General features: G+C 37.7%; 1 protein-coding gene across 1 annotated transcript in view; it reads left to right on the top strand.

Annotated features, from left to right (window-relative positions):
* Positions 1–18,666, top strand: part of GALNTL6 (polypeptide N-acetylgalactosaminyltransferase like 6) — a 1,145,577-nt gene that overhangs the window by 524,220 nt on the left and 602,691 nt on the right. The gene's annotated exons all lie outside the window — the stretch shown is intronic.

Consider the following 18,666-nt stretch of genomic DNA (forward strand, 5'->3'; position numbering starts at 1 on the left):
TCTCAGACATCTAATTCTGAGAAGCTAGAACCATTCTGATACTATCTTCAATTTGATAAAACTGTACTACAGTTACATAGACACTCTAGATAATTGAATCTAATTTATTACCCATTTTCTCACCTTAGGTGCAGGGTCGTAATAGAAACCATCATTTCACTGTGTACACACACATAGTAGAATGAAGAATTCATGAGCAAAGTAATGACTTGAGCACACAAATCTCAGTGTCCAAATGGCCTTTTAGCCCTGCAAGGGGCCAATCAGGGCTTTCCTCCTGGAGAGAAGAGTGTTTCTAACATGCTGAAAGGCTCACAAAGTAATGAAATAGGGCATAAAACATAGTTAGACATGTTTCATGTGGCTTCCCAGGCAGATTCAAAGTAGAATTTATTGAGGTAAGTGAATGGATTTTAGGCTGTCCTCTTGTAGATCATCTGAGTCTGTCTTTACTCCGGATATATTGTTCCAGATTTAGGCAGCCTCACTTCACAGAAACCAAGACACTTCTGAGATCGCCGGGGCCACTCTTGTGTAAAATGTCCCCAGAAAATGAGAGTCTTTCTGGGACAGAGCAGCTGGGCTGGGGGTGAAGGGGTGGGGGTGAATGGGCAAGTATCTAACATGGGATACTCATTAGATGCACATCGTTGATTTTCCCTTTATTTTTTATTTTTTTGTCTTATCTACTAAAACTAAGTGGAATATATTTATGTTTACAAACCACTTGGGAAACTAGTCGGTGCCTCATAGCTCAGAAAACACTGACCCCAACATTGTAGGGGGACAGCGACAAGGGAAGCTTAATTTTATGTCTTGAATAAACTTAAGCTCCGTCACTTATCATTTTGAGTTTTGCGTGTTTCTGCAGGATAAATTAAGGCCACCTCCAACCTAATGGAGATACACTTAGGGTTTAAAGTAAAATTTAAGCCATTGATTTTTTTCAGGTTGGCTACATTTTTTTTCCTCTAGTTTTGCTCAGTTTAAGCACTGCTTCTTTGAAAATAAAGGCTCTATGAAGAAAAGAAGATATTTGTTTATTTTATAGTACTGTTATAAAATTATGGACTCATGGAACAGATACAAATACTGCGAGCAGTTAACAACCTATATGTTAGAGTCTCGAATCCAAGTCTCAGCTCTGCCAGTTGAGGCCTGGAGACCTTAGAAAGGATTGATGTGACCCTAGATTTCAGAAACAACAAGACACAATGTCACTATTTTTTTTCACTTTCAAAAAAAAAAAATCTCCCTAAACTGAAAGGTTAGGAAAAACACGTCGCTCACTATAGAGAGGAGATAGCAGGAAAATCCGTGACCGCTTCATATAAGTTCGTGCTTGAAGGTCTAAACAATTGCCATGTGCTTGGAGAAATTAACAAAATTTACCTTTTAACCGTGAATAATTTTCATGAAATGATGATGAAGGAAATAACTTCCCAAGACTGGGAGTCAGATAAATACAGTGTCTGTATCTATAAAAAGGCACATTTCAGGTTCCAAAGTTCAGTGCACTTGTTTTTGATCTTTGCAAAATTTTTAAAGTAATTGCATCAGTGCTTTTTAAGTAACACTTCTGGATAATAGTAATGCTCATAGTAATACCCATAGTGGCGTGAAGCACTAGGAGTCAGTACAAGTTTGTTACATTTCAGTCAGACATCATCCCCAGGCGGGTATGACTTCCAAGCTCAGATTCTCTTAGACCTGGGACTTCCTCCCCACCCCCAGGAGTGACCGTAATATAATATCTCCTGAGACCGAATGGACCAAGCTGTCCCTTGGCTCCCAGGTGCAGCAGATAGCTTTCCTAGACCACTCTTAGAATCATCTGGAGTTACCCCAGATCGCATGACACCAAGCAGTCTACGTGCGTGCTCACCTAGTAAACCACTTTGTCACGCTTCTCTGTGAAAGGTGAAACATACACGAGTGGAGGCATCTCCATGGAAATAGAAGCTGGACTGAGCCCAAGATGCCCTAGTAAGATGACTCTTGGTTGTACCATAAGCTCCTGGGAATCCCTGGACATATTTTTGCTGGCCGTAATCTTTGCGTTTTCCTTTACCCTATACATCAGTGTGAAGCCCTGAAGAGACCCAAATGGCTTGGCAGTCCTGACAACTTACCTAAGACCATAGGCGACATGGTTGTCTTATAAATTCCCATAGGTCCCTCATTGCAAAAGGATTTATGAATCAAAAGGAGAAGTCATTGCGATGGACAAAGATTCAGGGACGTATAAACCAGATCTTCATTTAAATATCTGTAGCTTCTGCATAGCGGACAGTCAGCTTAATAGGAGATACGAAAAGCTATAAGCGCATCAGTGATGTATTCTTAGGTGTATACTCTCTTCCTGCAGGAACACTTTCTCATAACTGGCAAGTGGTACTAATACATAAGGTACACTTTATGATGACTACCTTAATTTTAGCCGAATGGTATCCTGGGAACTACATATTCATCTGCAGAGATATGACACATTTCAAAAGTACACAGTATAGTTAAAACTGTATAGTTAGTCAAAAAATCAAAGGAGCCAATGCCGCTTCTTCTAATTTCTAGGGTGCAGATGTCTTGCTCCTCCTAAATGAGCAGCTTTATTGCCAAGTCTAATAAGGCGACACTTACTAGGGATCAGGGAACTGAGGATTGATTCCTAAAATTGAATCATCAAGTACAGGGGAGCCACGAAGTAGACACCACTTAGGAAAAGGAGGGGACTTAAATCACAATACTATCACACTTGACTGTATAACCTATTTCAGAACTGCCAATGATTGCACTGCTCTTGGTAAAGATTGTAAGATATTACTAGTTGGTAGAACTTGAAAGAGAATAGCAATGGATACTTTCGATTAAGATGTAGTTCCTTCATGTCAGACTGTCGTCCCAAAGGCAAATCTACTATGTGTAATTATTCAGCTCAAATCCAGGTATCAAAGACTGAACTCTTCTGCAGGCCAGAGGCAATTACTTTCAAGCCCTGAATAGAAGTTTGCATTCAGTATCTTCAGCTCGTTTCCTAATTTTCTTCCTCTCTCTCTCCTTGTAATTGAAAGGAATGAACGTACTCTGTGGTTTCATGTTTTGACACCTGTTGATTAAGGATAGTGTGTAGAATAATTCCGCAAATGCATGTCTCATGTCAACCATATGTTTCAAGTTTTAGGAGTGCTGGCCACTTAATATCTCTGAAATGTGTTTTTAGCCTCTTTCAGAATTCAAAAGGGTTATCTATTTTGGTAATTTTAGGGAAAGCTTCTTAGTCTTTACTACAGACTAGTTAATATTTTATGGTAAATTCAAATCCCTTGGCACTGTAGGTTGAGAGCTTCTGCTGATTCAGTATGGTGAAGGCTTTTCTGGTGAGAGATGTCAATTACAGGACGTCACTAGTAACAGATAGAGCAAATGGTCGTTTCAAATTCCTTCAGCCACTGTCCCTTTGAGGATCAGGGAACATCTGCAAGGGAGCTGAAACCTAAAGCGCCCGGTGAGAAAGCTGCCACAGTGCCTCCCCTGAATGCTGGGCTTCATCCCCGCTGGAACTGAGGGATGCTTATGGGTTAGGGTTCCGTACTTGGCCTAAACATTGAACCCAGGATAAGCTTTTGCCAAGACAATGCTTGGTGAGTAGTATTAGCATCTCCCATTCATTTCAATGTCTGAAAATGTGGTTACTTCTCTTATGTTATCAACAATGAGTCAGAAGGGGCAGACCACAGGGCCTCCCGTCTGAGGAGGGGCCCTGGGCTACGCTGCACTCTGATAACCAACTAGTCATATCAGCCAGTGCCGCCTCCTACCTTCCTCTGCCACGAGAGTGGGCGGCTAAGTAGGTGATCTGGGCATCACTGTAGGTGTGAATCGTGGCTTTACCTTTACTGATGTTGTCACCATGAACAAGCTGTTTATCTCACTTGTCCCATACATGTTGGGAAATTGGGTTTCTGCCTATAAGGCAATTAGAACTTCGATGGGTACAAAGTAAGCACTTATTCAATTTAGGCTATTATTGTTTTTGCTATAAAAGGCTGGAATTGAACTAGATGACTTCTAAATCTATCTCAAAGAATTTTGAGTACAGAATTAGTATCTGTGCTTTATAGGTTATTAAAAAAATATTAAGCAAGTAATTGTTTCCTTTAAAACTGGACACACAGAATAGTTGCAACACAGTGGTGGGAAGAGTCCCTAAACCTCGACAGAGGACAAACGCACTGTCTTAAGGGGCCTCTGGTATCCCTATGATTTCATCAAGAGGATTTTGAAGCTATACAACTACCACTGAAAATTGTAATTCTGAGTATTGCAGAATCCATTGAGCTCCATATATGAGAATTGAATAATTAATTGAATAAGTAAATAAATATTTTAAAATTTGATTAAATAAATAACTTTACTTAGGGAAGAAAATACATTCGTTTAATTCAATCATGTACTAGTAATTTAAAGTCGGACCTCTCTGCTTCATTTGATATTCTTTGTATACCTCCTCTTTCTTATATGGGGGTTGCTTTTACAGTCATTCTTTCTCAGGATTTTTCGTGGATGTCCCTTGCTCAACTTTCTCCTTGAACTTTGGTGATCCTCAGGGCCCTACTCACCACCCACAGCTCATGCCATTGTGTGCACTAAGCTTGAGTGATCTGTTCCCACTTTCTATACAGGTAAACTCTTCTCTTGCTTCTGATGCCAAAAGCTTGGCCTCTGTGTACTAGTCCCAAATTGACTCTCTGAGACAGGGTTCTGGATGAAGTAGAGAAGAAGAGCTTTATTGCTTTGCCAGGTAAAGGGGGATACAGCAGGCTTGTGCCCTCAAAAACTATACTTCCCAACCCAGGAGGATTTGATGAGTTTTATAGCAAGTTCAAGGGTGGAGTTGCTGATAAGATTAGGCTGTGTGCAGGGCCTGCACTCCTTTAATCTGGTCTCAGGTGTTCTGATGAGGTTCTGTGGTTCCTTTAATCTGGCCTCACATGGCCTTCTTGAAGATCTTCTCTGGTTCCTTTAATCTGGAATGAAGAATGCTAACATCTTCCATTTGTTGGGGGTTTTAATTCTATAAAGAGCTTAAAGGAATCCAAATCGGAAAAGAAGTAATAAAGCTGTCACTGTTTGCAGATGACATGGTACTATACGTAGAGAATCCTAACGATGCTACCAGAAAACTAGTAGAGCTAATCAATGAATTTGGTAAAGTAGCAGGATACAAAATTAATGCACAGAAATCTCTTGCATTCCTATACACTAATGATGAAAAATCTGAAAGAGAAATTAAGGAAACACTCCCACTTACCATTGCAACAAAAAGAATAAAATACCTAGGAATAAACCTACACAAGGAGGCAAAAGACCTGTATGCAGAAAACTCTAAGACACTGATGAAAAAAATTAAAGATGATACAAACAGGTGGAGAGATATACCATGTTCTTGGATTGGAAGAATCAACATTGTGAAAATGTCTATACTACCAAAAGCAACCTACAGATTCAGTGCAATCCCTGTCAAACTACCAATGGCATTTTTCACAGAACTACAACAAAAATTTCCACAATTTGTGTGGAAACACAAAAGACCCTGAATAGCCAAGGCAATCTTGAGAATGAAAAACGGAGCTGGAGGAATCAGACTCCCTGACTTCGGACTATACTACAAAGCTACAGTAATCAAGACAGTATGGTACTGGCACAAAAACAGAAAGATAGATCAATGGAACAGGATAGAAAGCCCAGAGATAAACCCACGCACATATGGTCACCTTATCTTTGATAAAGGAGGCAAGAATATGCAATGGAAAAAAGACAACTTCTTCAATAAGTGGTGCTGGGAAAACTGGATAGCTACACGTAAAAGAATGAAATTAGAACACTCCCTAACACCATACACAAAAATAAACTGAAAATGGATTAAAGACCTAAATGTAAGGCCAGACACTATAAAACTCTTAGAGTAAAATATAGGCAGAACACTCTATGACATAAATCACAGCAAGATCCTTTTTGACTCACCTCCTAGAGAAATGGAAATAAAAACAAAAATAAACAAATGGGACTTAATGAAACTTAAAAGCTTTTGCACAGCAAAGGAAAATATAAACAAGATGAAAAGACAATCCTCAGAATGGGAGAAGATATTTGCAAACGAAGCAACTGACAAAGGATTAATCTCCAAAATTTACAAGCAGCTCATGCAGCTCAATATCAAAAAAACAACCCAATCCAAAACTGGGCAGAAGACCTAAATAAACATTTCTCCAAAGAAGATATACAGAGTGCCAACAAACACATGAAAGGATGCTCACCATCACTAATCATTAGAGAAATGCAAATCAAAACTACAACGAGGTATCACCTCACACCGGTCAGAATGACCATCATCAAAAAATCTACAAGCAATAAATGCTGGAGAGGGTGTGGAGAAAAGTGAACCCGCTTGCACTGTTGGTGGGAATGTAAATTGATACAGCCACTATGGAGAACAGTATGGAGGTTCCTTAAAAAACTAAAAGTAGAACTACCATACAACCCACCAATCCCACTACTGGGCATATACCCTGAGAAAACCATAATTCAAAGAGAGTCATGTACCACAATGTTCATTGCAGCTCTATTTACAATAGCCAGGACATGGAAGCAACCTAAGTGTCCATCGACATGAATGGATAAAGAAGATGTGGCACATATATACAATGGAATACTACTCAGCCATAAAAAGGAAACGATATAGAGTTATTTGTAGTGAGGTGGGTGGACCTAGAGACTGTCATACAGAGTGAAGTAAGTCAGAAAGAGAAAGACCAATACTGTATGCTAACACATATATATGGAATTTAAGAAAAAAAATGTCATGAAGAACCTAGGGGTAAGACAGGAATAAAGACAGAGACCTACTAGAGAATAGACTTGAGGATACGGGGAGGGGGAAGGGTAAGCTGTGACAAAGCGAGAGAGTGTCATGGACATATATACACTATCAAACGTAAGGTAGATAGCTAGTGGGAAGCAGCCGCATAGCACAGGGAGATTAGCTCGGTGCTTTGTGATCACCTAGAGGGCTGGGATAGGGAGGGCTGGGAGGGAGATGCAAGAGGGAGGGGATATGGGGTTATATGTATGTGTATAGCTGATTCACTTTGTTATAAAGCAGAAACTAACACACCATTTAAAGCAATTATACTCCAATAAAGATGTTAAAAAAGAGCTTAAAGATATTGTTACGTGTACCCTTTGGGGGGAACCAGGACCTGCCCCAAGGCTGCACTATTGTGTCTTGACAGCTCCTCCCTTGTCTCTGTATCCCCTCCCTTCCCTGATCAGCAACCATTCGAATCTGCCCTTTGGAACTCAGGGAAGGTCATGGAGGCTGGGGTCTATTCCCTAGACATAAGAAACAGGGGACAGAAATGCTTCTGTGCCCAGGAGCCCCATGGGTCCTGCTTGGTTTCCTGACCTGAATATTCAGAAAACTACTGGACCTCTGGGCCTCAGTGACCCACAGGTGTTTCAAACTCAATGTGTTTAAACTCTCCCAACTTTAATTCTCTCTTCCTTCTCAGTTTATGACATCATTGTTCATCCAAACTCTTCTAAATCGTTGAGAATTATCCCTGTGAAGTCTCTTTCTTGCCCACATCTCACATCCAGTCAAGGAGCAGATCTTGCCCAGTGTGCCTCCTGAGTACTTTTCAAACCATCCTCTCTTCTAATTCCATTCAAAGTAGCTGTAATTCACTCACTGAAATGCCCTTCTGACTTGTTGCTCTGCCTCCAGCTTCGTCCCTCTCAAATCCATCATCCATTATCAAAATGATCTTTATAACCAGCAAAACTGCCCCAACCACCTCTTTTTAAAACTCTTCTTTGCTTCCTGGAGCCCCCCCCCCCACCCGCCAACGTGCCAATCAGAGCCCACTCTTCCTTAAGAGGCCCTGAGTTCATGAGTACTCTACTCATCTTCTCTGAATTCCACCTTCCAGATTTTGCCATTGCAAAGTGAAGATTGCATGTATTCCATCCACAGAGCCTTTTTTTAAAATTTTATTTTATTTTTATTTTTGACTGCATTGGGTCTTCGTTGCTGCACACGGGCTTTTCTCTGGTTGTGGCAGGCGGGGGCTACTCTTCATTGTGGTGCGCAGGCTTCTCACTGGTGGCTTCTCTTGTTGGGAACATGGGCTCTAGGCACCTGGGCTTCAGTAGTTGCGGCTCATGGGCTCTCGAGCACAGGCTTAGTAGTTGTGGCAGACGGGCTTAGTTGCTCTGCAGCATGTGGGATCTTCCCGGACCAGGGCTCGAATCTGTGTCTCCTACATTGGCAGGTGGATTCTTAACCAGTGCGCCACCAGGGAAGCCCCCCGCACAGAGCCTTTTAAAAAAAAATTTTATTGGAGTATAGTTGATTTATAATGTGTTAGTTTCAGGTGTACAGCAAAGTGAATCAGTTATACATATACATGTATCTACTCTTTTTTATAGATTCTTTTCCCATATAGACCATTACAGAGTATAGAGTAGAGTTCCCTGTACAGCAGGTTCTTATTAGTTATCTGTTTTCTATATAGTAGTGTGTATATGTCAGTCCCAATCTCCCAATTTATCCACCACCCCCCCCTTATCCTCTGGTAACCATAAGCTTGTTTTCTACATCTGTGAAGCCTGTTTTGTAAATAAGTTCATTTGCACCTTTTTTTTTTAAGATTCCACATATAAGTGATATCATATGATATTTGTCTTTCTCTTTCTTAGTTCACTCAGTATGACAATCTCTAGGTCCATACTTGTTGCTGCAAATGGGATTATTTTGTTCTCTTTTATGGCTGAGTAATATTCCATTGTATGTATGTACCACATCTTCTTTATCCATTCCTCTGTTGATGGACATTTAGGTTGCTTCCATGTCCTGGCTATTGTAAATAGCACACAGCATATATTTGTTACCTGTGTACTGTTTTAAGTCCTGTTTTCTCTACCTAAAATGTATCTCCATTACACTTTCCTTGTTTCTGTGTCCCTTATTCTAACTAATCTTTTAAGACTAATACAGCATTTTCAGCTTACTTTCCTTGAAACCTCCCATGTCAGGCTATGCCACTTACCAAATGGGAGGCCTTGAACAGTTTACTTTAAAACAAACAACAACAAAATCCTGTGATTCGATTTCTGCAACAGTGAAATGAAAATAATAATAGTACCCATCTCACTGGGTGGTTATAAGAATCAAACTGAATACATCTAAAGTACCTAGTGCACATAACAACTGTTGGCCACTACCTTTGGAAGGATCCCTCTTTACTTCTGTAGTATTCTGCGTTAATATCATTGCAATGTCCACATTATTTGGTTGTGAATTTACATCTATCCCCACTGTAGACTAATGAGCTCCTTGAAGAAGAGGATCATCATGTTTACCTGAGTAAACTTGAGTCTGGGTCACAGGCATAAAATTGTTGTGGGTTGGACCAATCTGCATATACATTCATATACTTATCCCTGAAAATAGAAATCATTCACATCGTCAAAATTAAACATATGAAAAATAGGTTCAGCTTTTAGCAGAGTTTGTTTCTTCACTTCCTTTAGTTAATTAAAATGATTGAGAGATTCCCCAAAATAGAAAAGTTTGCCACTGCATAATAATGACATATGTCAGAGATAATGGAGCTTCCAGGAACAAATTGCTTCTTTGCAACAATTGTCTCCACATGTTACAAGCTCACGATATGAGGTTATTGCCATTTTAGAGAGTTTGTAAGTAATTTAAGATGTGGTATTAATTGTTTTAAACATGTTATTTAATTTTTCCAAGATAAGACAATTTTAGGAAAGCAGAATGTAATAGAATTAATAAAATTAGGGTCACAACTTGTCCGTGACCAATGTCAGAGGAAACTTATGTTAAATACAAAATAAATTCTGTTTATTTTGATTGAAAAGCTCTTTGATCTCTAGGAATTTTGAATTCCAATAGTGCAAATCTATTAACATGTGAAAAAAGATAACAAATATTTCTTCCTTTCACACTGAGTCTCAGTGGCAGGGTGGCATGGGATGGGAAACGAAATATGTGTTAAATATATTTGATCCAATGTTATTTACAAAGATTCAGAATTTTAAATAAAAAGTGTGCAGAGGAATATGTTTCTTACCTGCTTATCCCCTGATCAAAATGAAACTAAAAAGATACAATAAGAATGCTCAACTAATGGACAGAATAAGATACATTTAGATACAATAATTCATATATGTGAAAAAGAAACATTGGAAATTTTTTATTTCAAAAGAACTTTTATTCAAATTAAAATAGCATATACACGGCCTCTGTCCTCACATTGGACTGTTAGCTCCATGAAGGCCGATACAGTTGCCTGGTTTGTCACTGCTACATCCCCAATGCCTAGAATACAGAAGAGAAGATGCTTAATTAATATTTGCTAAATAAATGAATAAATCATAAATGAAAAATGTCCCCCTCCATTTCTGAAATCAGAGACTGTAACATCGTCAGCCCTCTTGGTTGCAACAAACTTCAACTTCAATCCTAGCCTTGATTTTCTTCAAATTCCTTCTCATGCCTAGACTTGTGAGTTCATCTGCAAACCTAACATGGGAAATCTTTAAAAAACATCATACTGTATGTAGTACTTTGCTCTAAATTTTAACTTTTAAGTAAGGACAGAAGTTCATGGAGTCCTATTAATTTGGTAACCCCGACAAAAATCAGAGACATTTGAAGAGCTTAAAAAGCCAGGCTGACCCACCTTTAGACACTGGGTATAATTGAAGACAATTTCAGCTTCCATTAAGAGCCTTGTTATGTGCAGGCCCTGTCAAAATCTAGGATAAGCCTAGAGAAAAAGCAGCAATTCATCTCTATTCATTTCAACTTGAAACTGGCTGGTGGAGGATACGAGGTAGATAATTTGACAGCGTGTGTTTTGGTGATTGCTGTGGCGTATGGCAGGTTTTCTAACTTCGCCCCCACTTTTTATTACTAAAGGTCATATCACATGTCCCTATTACTTAAGGTCATATAGAAACTATATACATATTGTTTTCTCATAAGTTTTTAGGTAGATCTGGTCGACAGAATAAAAACAGTATGCCAGTTAAATTTGTCTCCCTATTTTGTTTGCTAAATCTGGCCAATGTATGTACAAACTACAAAAGCAATGATAACCATTTAAATTCATTAAATTTAAGAATGTGAGTAAGTATGTTTGTGATTGACATGTTGACATATTTTGACATAGTTTTATATTATAAGACATATAATATCCTTTCTGCGAGACTTCCTGGTGGTGCAGTGGTTAACAGTCCACCTGCCAATGCAGGGGACACGGGTTTCATCCCCAGTCCAGGAAGATCCCACATGCCACAGAGCAACTAAGCCCATGCGCCACAACCACTGAGCCTGTGCTCTAGAGCCCACGAGCCACAACTACTGAGTTCACGCGCCACAACTACTGAGCCCGTGAGCCACAGCTGCTGAAGCCCACACACCTAGAGCCCGTGTTCCGCAGCAAGTGAAGCCACTACAATGAGAAGCTCACGCACCGTAAGGAAGAGTAGCCCCCGCTCGCCACAACTAGAGAAAGCCCACGCGCAGCAACGAAGACCCAATGCAACCAAAAAAATAAATAAAATTTAAAAACAGATATATATTAAAAAAATATTCTTAATGCTTTTCTTAGGATTAAAAAAAATTAGTAACAACTTGTCAGGTTCAGATGTTAGCTGATTGATGACTGTAGATAAAGAGAAGAGACATAAAGTTCTCAAGTGCACACTCTGTACACGAAGGCTCCTAAGCTGTGTCCGCTAAGAATTAGAACTAGCTTCTAAGATTTAGGCTTTAAAATTAACACCCCATGGGTCCTAGCGTGCCTCTTTTATGGGTACATTTGATTGCAAGAGAGAAAATAAAGGCAGGGAGGAGGGTTCTGTTCGTGTGGACAGCTCTGGTATTGCTTTCTCTTTGTTGGCTAACAAACAGGCTGGCCATTTTCTTCCCATGCTGGTCTGACCGCAAGCTTCAAAAGAGCTGCTTGTCGGGGTGTGAGTATTTTCATCTATGCACGTTCACCCTGTGCATACTGATTAACTGGGACCTTTTGCTGCCATCTGACAGACCTGGGTAGAAGTTGCACACTTCAGTCGCCTGTTAGACCTTGATAAATTTACCAGATAATGATCCCTCCTCACAATAAGGCCACTAATAGGCAAGTTTTCTTGAGGCGGTATTGATAAAGGTGTTAGCTTGTTCTTATTTGTATTTCTGAATATGATCTATAATGGAAAAACTGTGTGAAAGAAGGATGTTCCTATGTGTTGTTAAATATAACTGTTAATCTCATTCAGTGCTAGCTTTTTAAAAAAATATCCCAATGTCCTGAATTATATGCAAGGAGTTAGGGTAAGGGCTGTGCTAAATCTTGACATATTAATGCAAGTAGATTTCCCATTTTATACTTCTACAAATGAACAAAATGAAGTCTCCTTGAATTAATAGTTTAGTTATACTATGTAACTCTTATACATACATGTTTTCTTCCAAAGGAATGTAATTTAACCCTCTGAGACATGAATATGTATGTGTCTCGTTAATAAATCTGAGAAGATTAATGTAAATTTATAAAACTTCAAACTTTTAACCCTTTTTGTCAACACCATCACTGTTCTATTAAATAATAAAGGTTGTAGTTTTTTTTTTCAGTATTAGCTGAGGACATAAAATGATGGTCAAAATGTATCTGAAAAAATTGTTTTATCTTCTATTATAAGATTTGGGGGAGAAATACCAGCAAAATAGCGTCAGTAAATGCAATGGGTATAAAATTATCAGGAAGGCTTGACTGGTTTTGCAGTACACCTCACCTTCAAGTACTGCTGCCCTTCCATGCAAATAGGTCTAGAAATAGTTTTATAATGACGCTTACCAAGCTTTTACAGAAGATCAGAGATATTGCAAGCACTGTGAACTGCTTTTTCAGTCACCCTTAACCAAAAGAGCCACCTAAGTGTACGACACTCTACATCCCGATGTAAAGTTCTAATACTAAAGTTATGGTTCTTCAGTAATTCCCGTTGCACGAAAGAAACACTTGGCAGTACCAGAGCTGGAGTACAGTTCTTGGGAATAGGTACTAGTGTTTGGAAGCTGCAGAGTAGAGTCAAAAAGAGACCTTGACTCAGTCCCTACTTCATGGTCCTCAAAAACGAATATGAGAATGCTGCCAGCATCCCAGGGTCCTGAGAGGATGAAAGATTGCCTGTTTAGTTTGTAAACATTTGGCACAAAATTAATGTTAATTAATTAACACTGATTTTGCATTTATCTTAAAAATACTGTATAAAAATAAAGAGGCAGTTATTGAAATACCAGTAATTTGATGAAATTTAAATGAACTCCCTGTGAAATGAATTATAAAGATATTCGCTTGGTTGGGTTGCGTGTTCTTACTTTATATTCAAGTGAATAAAAACTCTCACAATTTATAATTTCCACTCTAGGAGTTTGTCTTTTGTTATAGGAAGCTAATGGTTGATAATAACATAAATTATTAATTTTATAAGATACAAAATGAAGAAATTACATTACCTACACATTGATTTCTAAAGTGTATATGCTTTCAGCTACAATGTTTAACAAATATATCTTTGAGAGACTGTGCATTATGAGCTAGATGAAATTGATGTTTATCTTTTATTTATATCAGACGATTATCGAAGATCATTTATTAAATATTTTATGTTGCTCTTTTTGATGATTTTATCTAAAACCTTTCAATATTCAGTACCAGAATGCGTCAGTATAAGATGGATGTTATTCTGGTAGAATTTTACTTGTAGTTTATATCTTCTGTTTTTTTTTCCTTTTTACTGTGCAACGATGTACACTTTAGGTTAGTAAGGAAAAATAAGAACATTGACACTCTCTAATATGCATCTATTAACAAAAGTAATCTATTTTAATGGGATTTCAGAACAAAGAAGCACTATTCCCTTAAAACTTCAAAAATGTAGTTGGAATCTGTAAAATATATTCCATATAATTTACCATGAAAGAGAAGTAAGTGACTGTCTAAAAATGGTTACATTCCAATTTTTGTTTTGTTTTTTACAATGAAGACATTTAGAACAATTCATCCTAAAGCAATTCTGGTTTGTTGATTTTCAACTTGTCAAATTGTTTATTCCTTTTCCTTTTTGCTGTAGAGTGTTAATGAGAATAAATTTTGTTTTGTGTGAAAATAATTTCACTTTTGTTACAGTTAAGTTGAAGAGATAATCTACCAAATCTGAACATTATCTTACGGTTTATGTTCCTATCATACTTTGAACTGTAGATTTAATTTAACTACCCTCTGCTAAGCAAGTGTTAGGAATTCATATAATTTGCCGAAGACATTCTAATGTAAACAGTAATGTAAAGGGAAGTTGAATAAACCTCTAAAAATCTCCATGGAGATTATCCCTTGTTTTTATCATTTTTTCATTTTCTCTAAGAATTTTGGACAAAGAAGCTGAGATCTGCTCTTTGGATAAAAGATAATTGATTGTTTCTTTCCTTTAAATTTATTTCCTTTTTTCTTTTGTAGTGAATGCTTTATTGATATATAATTCATATACCATAAAATTGACCATATTAAAATGTACACGTGTTTCTCACAATATTCAGAGCTGTGCCACCATCATCACTATCCAATTTTCGAGTATTTTCATCACCCCGACCCCCAAACCCTATATCCATTAGCAGTCACTCCCCATTCCTCCCTCCCCCCTGCTCTTGAGAACCACTAATCTACCTTCTGTCTCTTTTGGAAAAGTTTTCAATTAGCGATAATTGCACCATGGATAAATCTCACTGGCTAGGGAACTGCAGCTGCTCAGAGGTCACCTTCTGTCTGTCTCTTTGTATTTGCCTATCCTGGACATTTTATATAAATAGACTGATACAATGATAAGTGGTTTTTGTGATTGGCTTCTTTCCTTTTCATAATGTTTAGAGTTTCATCCAGGTTGTAGCACATATAAATACTTAATTCCTTTTTATGAATTAATAATATTCCATTGTAGGAATAGATCACACTATATTCATCAATTCAGCAGGTATTATCAATAATGCAGCTGTGAACATTCGTGTACAACTTATGAGGACATATGTTTTCATTACTCTTGAGTATATACTTAAGAGTCAAATTGCTGGGCCACATATATATTTAACATTCTGAGGAATTGCCAAACTGCTTTGCAAAATGGCTGCATCATTTTACAGTCAGTTATCAGTAACTTGTGAGTATTTTCATTTCTCCATATCCTCACCCTCACCTGTTATTATGTTTTTAATTTTTATTTTTCTATTTTTATTTATTTTTTTATTTTTTGGCAGTACGCGGGCCTCTCACTGTTGTGGCCTCTCCCGTTGCGGAGCACAGGCTCCGGGCGTGCAGGCTCAGTGACCATGGCTCACGGGCCCAGCCGCTCCGCGGCATGTGGGATCTTCCCGGACCGGGGCACGAACCCGGTTCCCCTGCATCGGCAGGGGGACTCTCAACCACTGCACCACCAGGGAAGCTCTGCTTTTTATTTTAATAATCCTCCTGGGTATGAAATAATGTCTTATTGAAGTTTTGATTTGCATTTCCCTAGTGAATATGGATGTTGAGCATTTTTTACATGTGCTTATTGGCATGTTCCAATCCATGAACATGGGAAATCTTTCTATTTATTTAGGTTTTCTTTAATTTACTCAAAAATGTTTTGTAGTTTTCAGTGCACAAGTCTTGAAGTATTGTTAAATTTGTCAATATTTTATTGTTTTTGATGCTATTGTATATGGAATTGTATTCCTAATTTCATTTTCAGATTGTTCATTGCTAGTGTATAAAAATGCAGTTGGGGCTTCCCTGGTGGCGCAGTGGTTGGGAGTCCGCCTGCCGATGCAGGGAAGATCCCACATGCCGCGGAGCGGCTGGGCCCGTGAGCCATGGCCGCTGAGCCTGAGTGTCCGGAGCCTGTTCTCTGCAGCGGGAGAGGCCACGGCGGTGAGGCCCATGTACCGCAAAAAAAAAAAAAAATGCAGTTGATTTTATATATTGATTTTGTATCCTTTAACCTTGCGTAAACTGATTAAGCATATATATCCAAGACATACAAAGAACTCATATAACTTAATAGCAAAAAAAAAAAATAAATCCAATTAAAACTGGGCAGAGGAACTGAGTAGACATTTCTACACAGTAGACATATAGATGGCCAACAAGTACATGAAAAGATGTTCTGTATCATTAGTTATCAGGGAAATGCAAATCAAAACCACAGTGAGATATCACCTCATACCTGTTAGACTGGCCATCATCAAAAAGTCTACAAATAATAAATGTTGATGAGGATGTGGAGAAAAGGGAACCCCCTACACTGTTGGTGGGAATGTAAATTAGTGTAGCCACTATGGAAAAACAGTATGGAGGTTCCTCAAAAATTTAAAAATAGAAGTACTATGTGATCCAGCAATAGTACTTCTATTTTCTTTTGGATATTTACCTGAAGAAATCAAAAACAGCAATTTGAAAAGATAATGCTCATTTCAGCATTAGCCAAGATATGGAAACAACTTAAGTGGCTATCAATGAATAAAGATAAAGAAATTATGGTATATACATACATACACACACACACACACACACACACACACACACACACACACACACACACAGTGGAATATTATTTATCCATTAAAAAGAGCAAAACCGTGCCATTCACCACAACATAGATGGACCACGAGGGCATCATGCTCAGTAAAATAAGTCAGATAATAAAAAATACTGTATGATTTCTCTTCTGTGTGGCATCTCAAATGGATACCTAAATAAACAAATGAGCTAAGCTTATAACTGCAGAGAACAGATTGGTGGTTGCCAGAGGTGGGGGTGCAAGATGGGAGAAATGGGTGAGAACAAATAAAATTGATCGTTAGTTCTAATTTTTTATGTGGATTTCATAGGATTTTCTCTATATGAGAACCTGTCATCTACAGTTAGACGTTATTTTACTTCTTTCTTATCAATATGAATGCCTTTTACTTGGTTTCCTTGCCTGATTGTCCTGGCAAGAGTCCCCAATATAAAGTTCAATAAAAAGGTAATAAATACATCCTTGTCTTGTCCTCATCTAACACGGAAAGCAAGCAGTCTTTCCTGCTCAAGTGTCTTCTTAACTCTGCTGTTTGGTAGATGCCCTTCATCAAGTTCAGGAAATTTCCTTCTGTCCTTATGTTTTGAAAGCCTTTATTATGAAAAGATGATGTATTTATCAAATGCTTTCTCTATGTCTGTTAAAACGGTCATGTGCTTTTTGTCCTTTATTGATATTATGCTTGATACTAATTGATTTTTTAATGGTAAATCAACCCGAGGATATGTTAGGGATGTTATCCTAGGGATGTTAAATCATCCCTAGGATAATAAACGCTTGGTAACGGTATACAGTCCAGTTTACATGTTGCTAGATTTGGTTTGTTAGTATTTTGTTGAGAATTTTGCGTCTGCATTTATAAGAGATGTTGGTCCATAGTTTTCTTTTTGGGGGATGTCTTTGGTTTTGATATCAATGTAATACTAGCTCTCTTTTGTTTACTGTTTGCATAATATATCTTTTAACATCCTTCTACTTTCAACTTATTGATTTTCAGTGTGTAATTTTAGAGAGCATATTGTTGGCTATTTTTTTCATCCATTCTACCAATTTCTGCCATTTGATTGGAGGATTTAGTCAAGTTATATTTAGTCAATATTTAGTCAAGTTATATTTAGTCAATATTTAGCCAAGTTATAATTAGTCAATTTATATTTAAATTCATTACTGTCATGATAAGGTGGAATTTATATGCCATGTGTTATTTGTTTTCAAATTTTTTGTGTCTATTTTGTTCCTCTTTTCTTCTACTATTGCCTTCTCTTGAGTTATATGTACAATTTCTAGTGTACTAATTGAGTACCTTTGTTGTCTGTTTATACATACACACACAAATACACATATACTTTTTCCCTTAGTGGTTTTCCTAGCAGTTACAATTAATATAATTTCCAACCTCATTCACATTCACATCAACTTAATTTCAATAGTAAACAAAACACTTGTTGTAATGTAGCTTTGTTCTTGCTACCTCTGCTTTGTACTATTACTTCACACAAATTATACTTTTATAGGTTATAAGTTGACCGGCACAGTTTTACAATTATAGCTTTATACAGTGCCTTTTAAGTCAGATAGGAAAAGAAAAGAATTATAAAAACTATATTTATGCTTTTACCTTTACCTATGTAATTATCTTTAATAGTATGCCTTATTTCTTCATGTGAATTCATGTTTTTGTCTATTGTCCTTTCATTTCAACCTGAAGTATTTCATTTAGTATTTCCTGTAGGGCAGGTTTGCCAGCAATGAATTCTCTGATTTTTTTTTTTTGTTTATCTGAGAATATCATAATTTCTCCTTCATTTTTGAAAAGTAGGTTTCCTGGTTATAAACTTCCTAGTTGAAGTTTTCTTTCAGCATTTGGAATATGGCATCCTTTTACCTTCTAATTTCCATGTTTTCTGATAAGTCACCATCTTACTGAAGGTACCTATACCAAATGAGTCATTTTTTATCTTG

Source organism: Tursiops truncatus, chromosome 6, assembly GCF_011762595.2.
Source record: "Tursiops truncatus isolate mTurTru1 chromosome 6, mTurTru1.mat.Y, whole genome shotgun sequence".
Classification (NCBI taxonomy): domain Eukaryota; kingdom Metazoa; phylum Chordata; class Mammalia; order Artiodactyla; family Delphinidae; genus Tursiops; species Tursiops truncatus.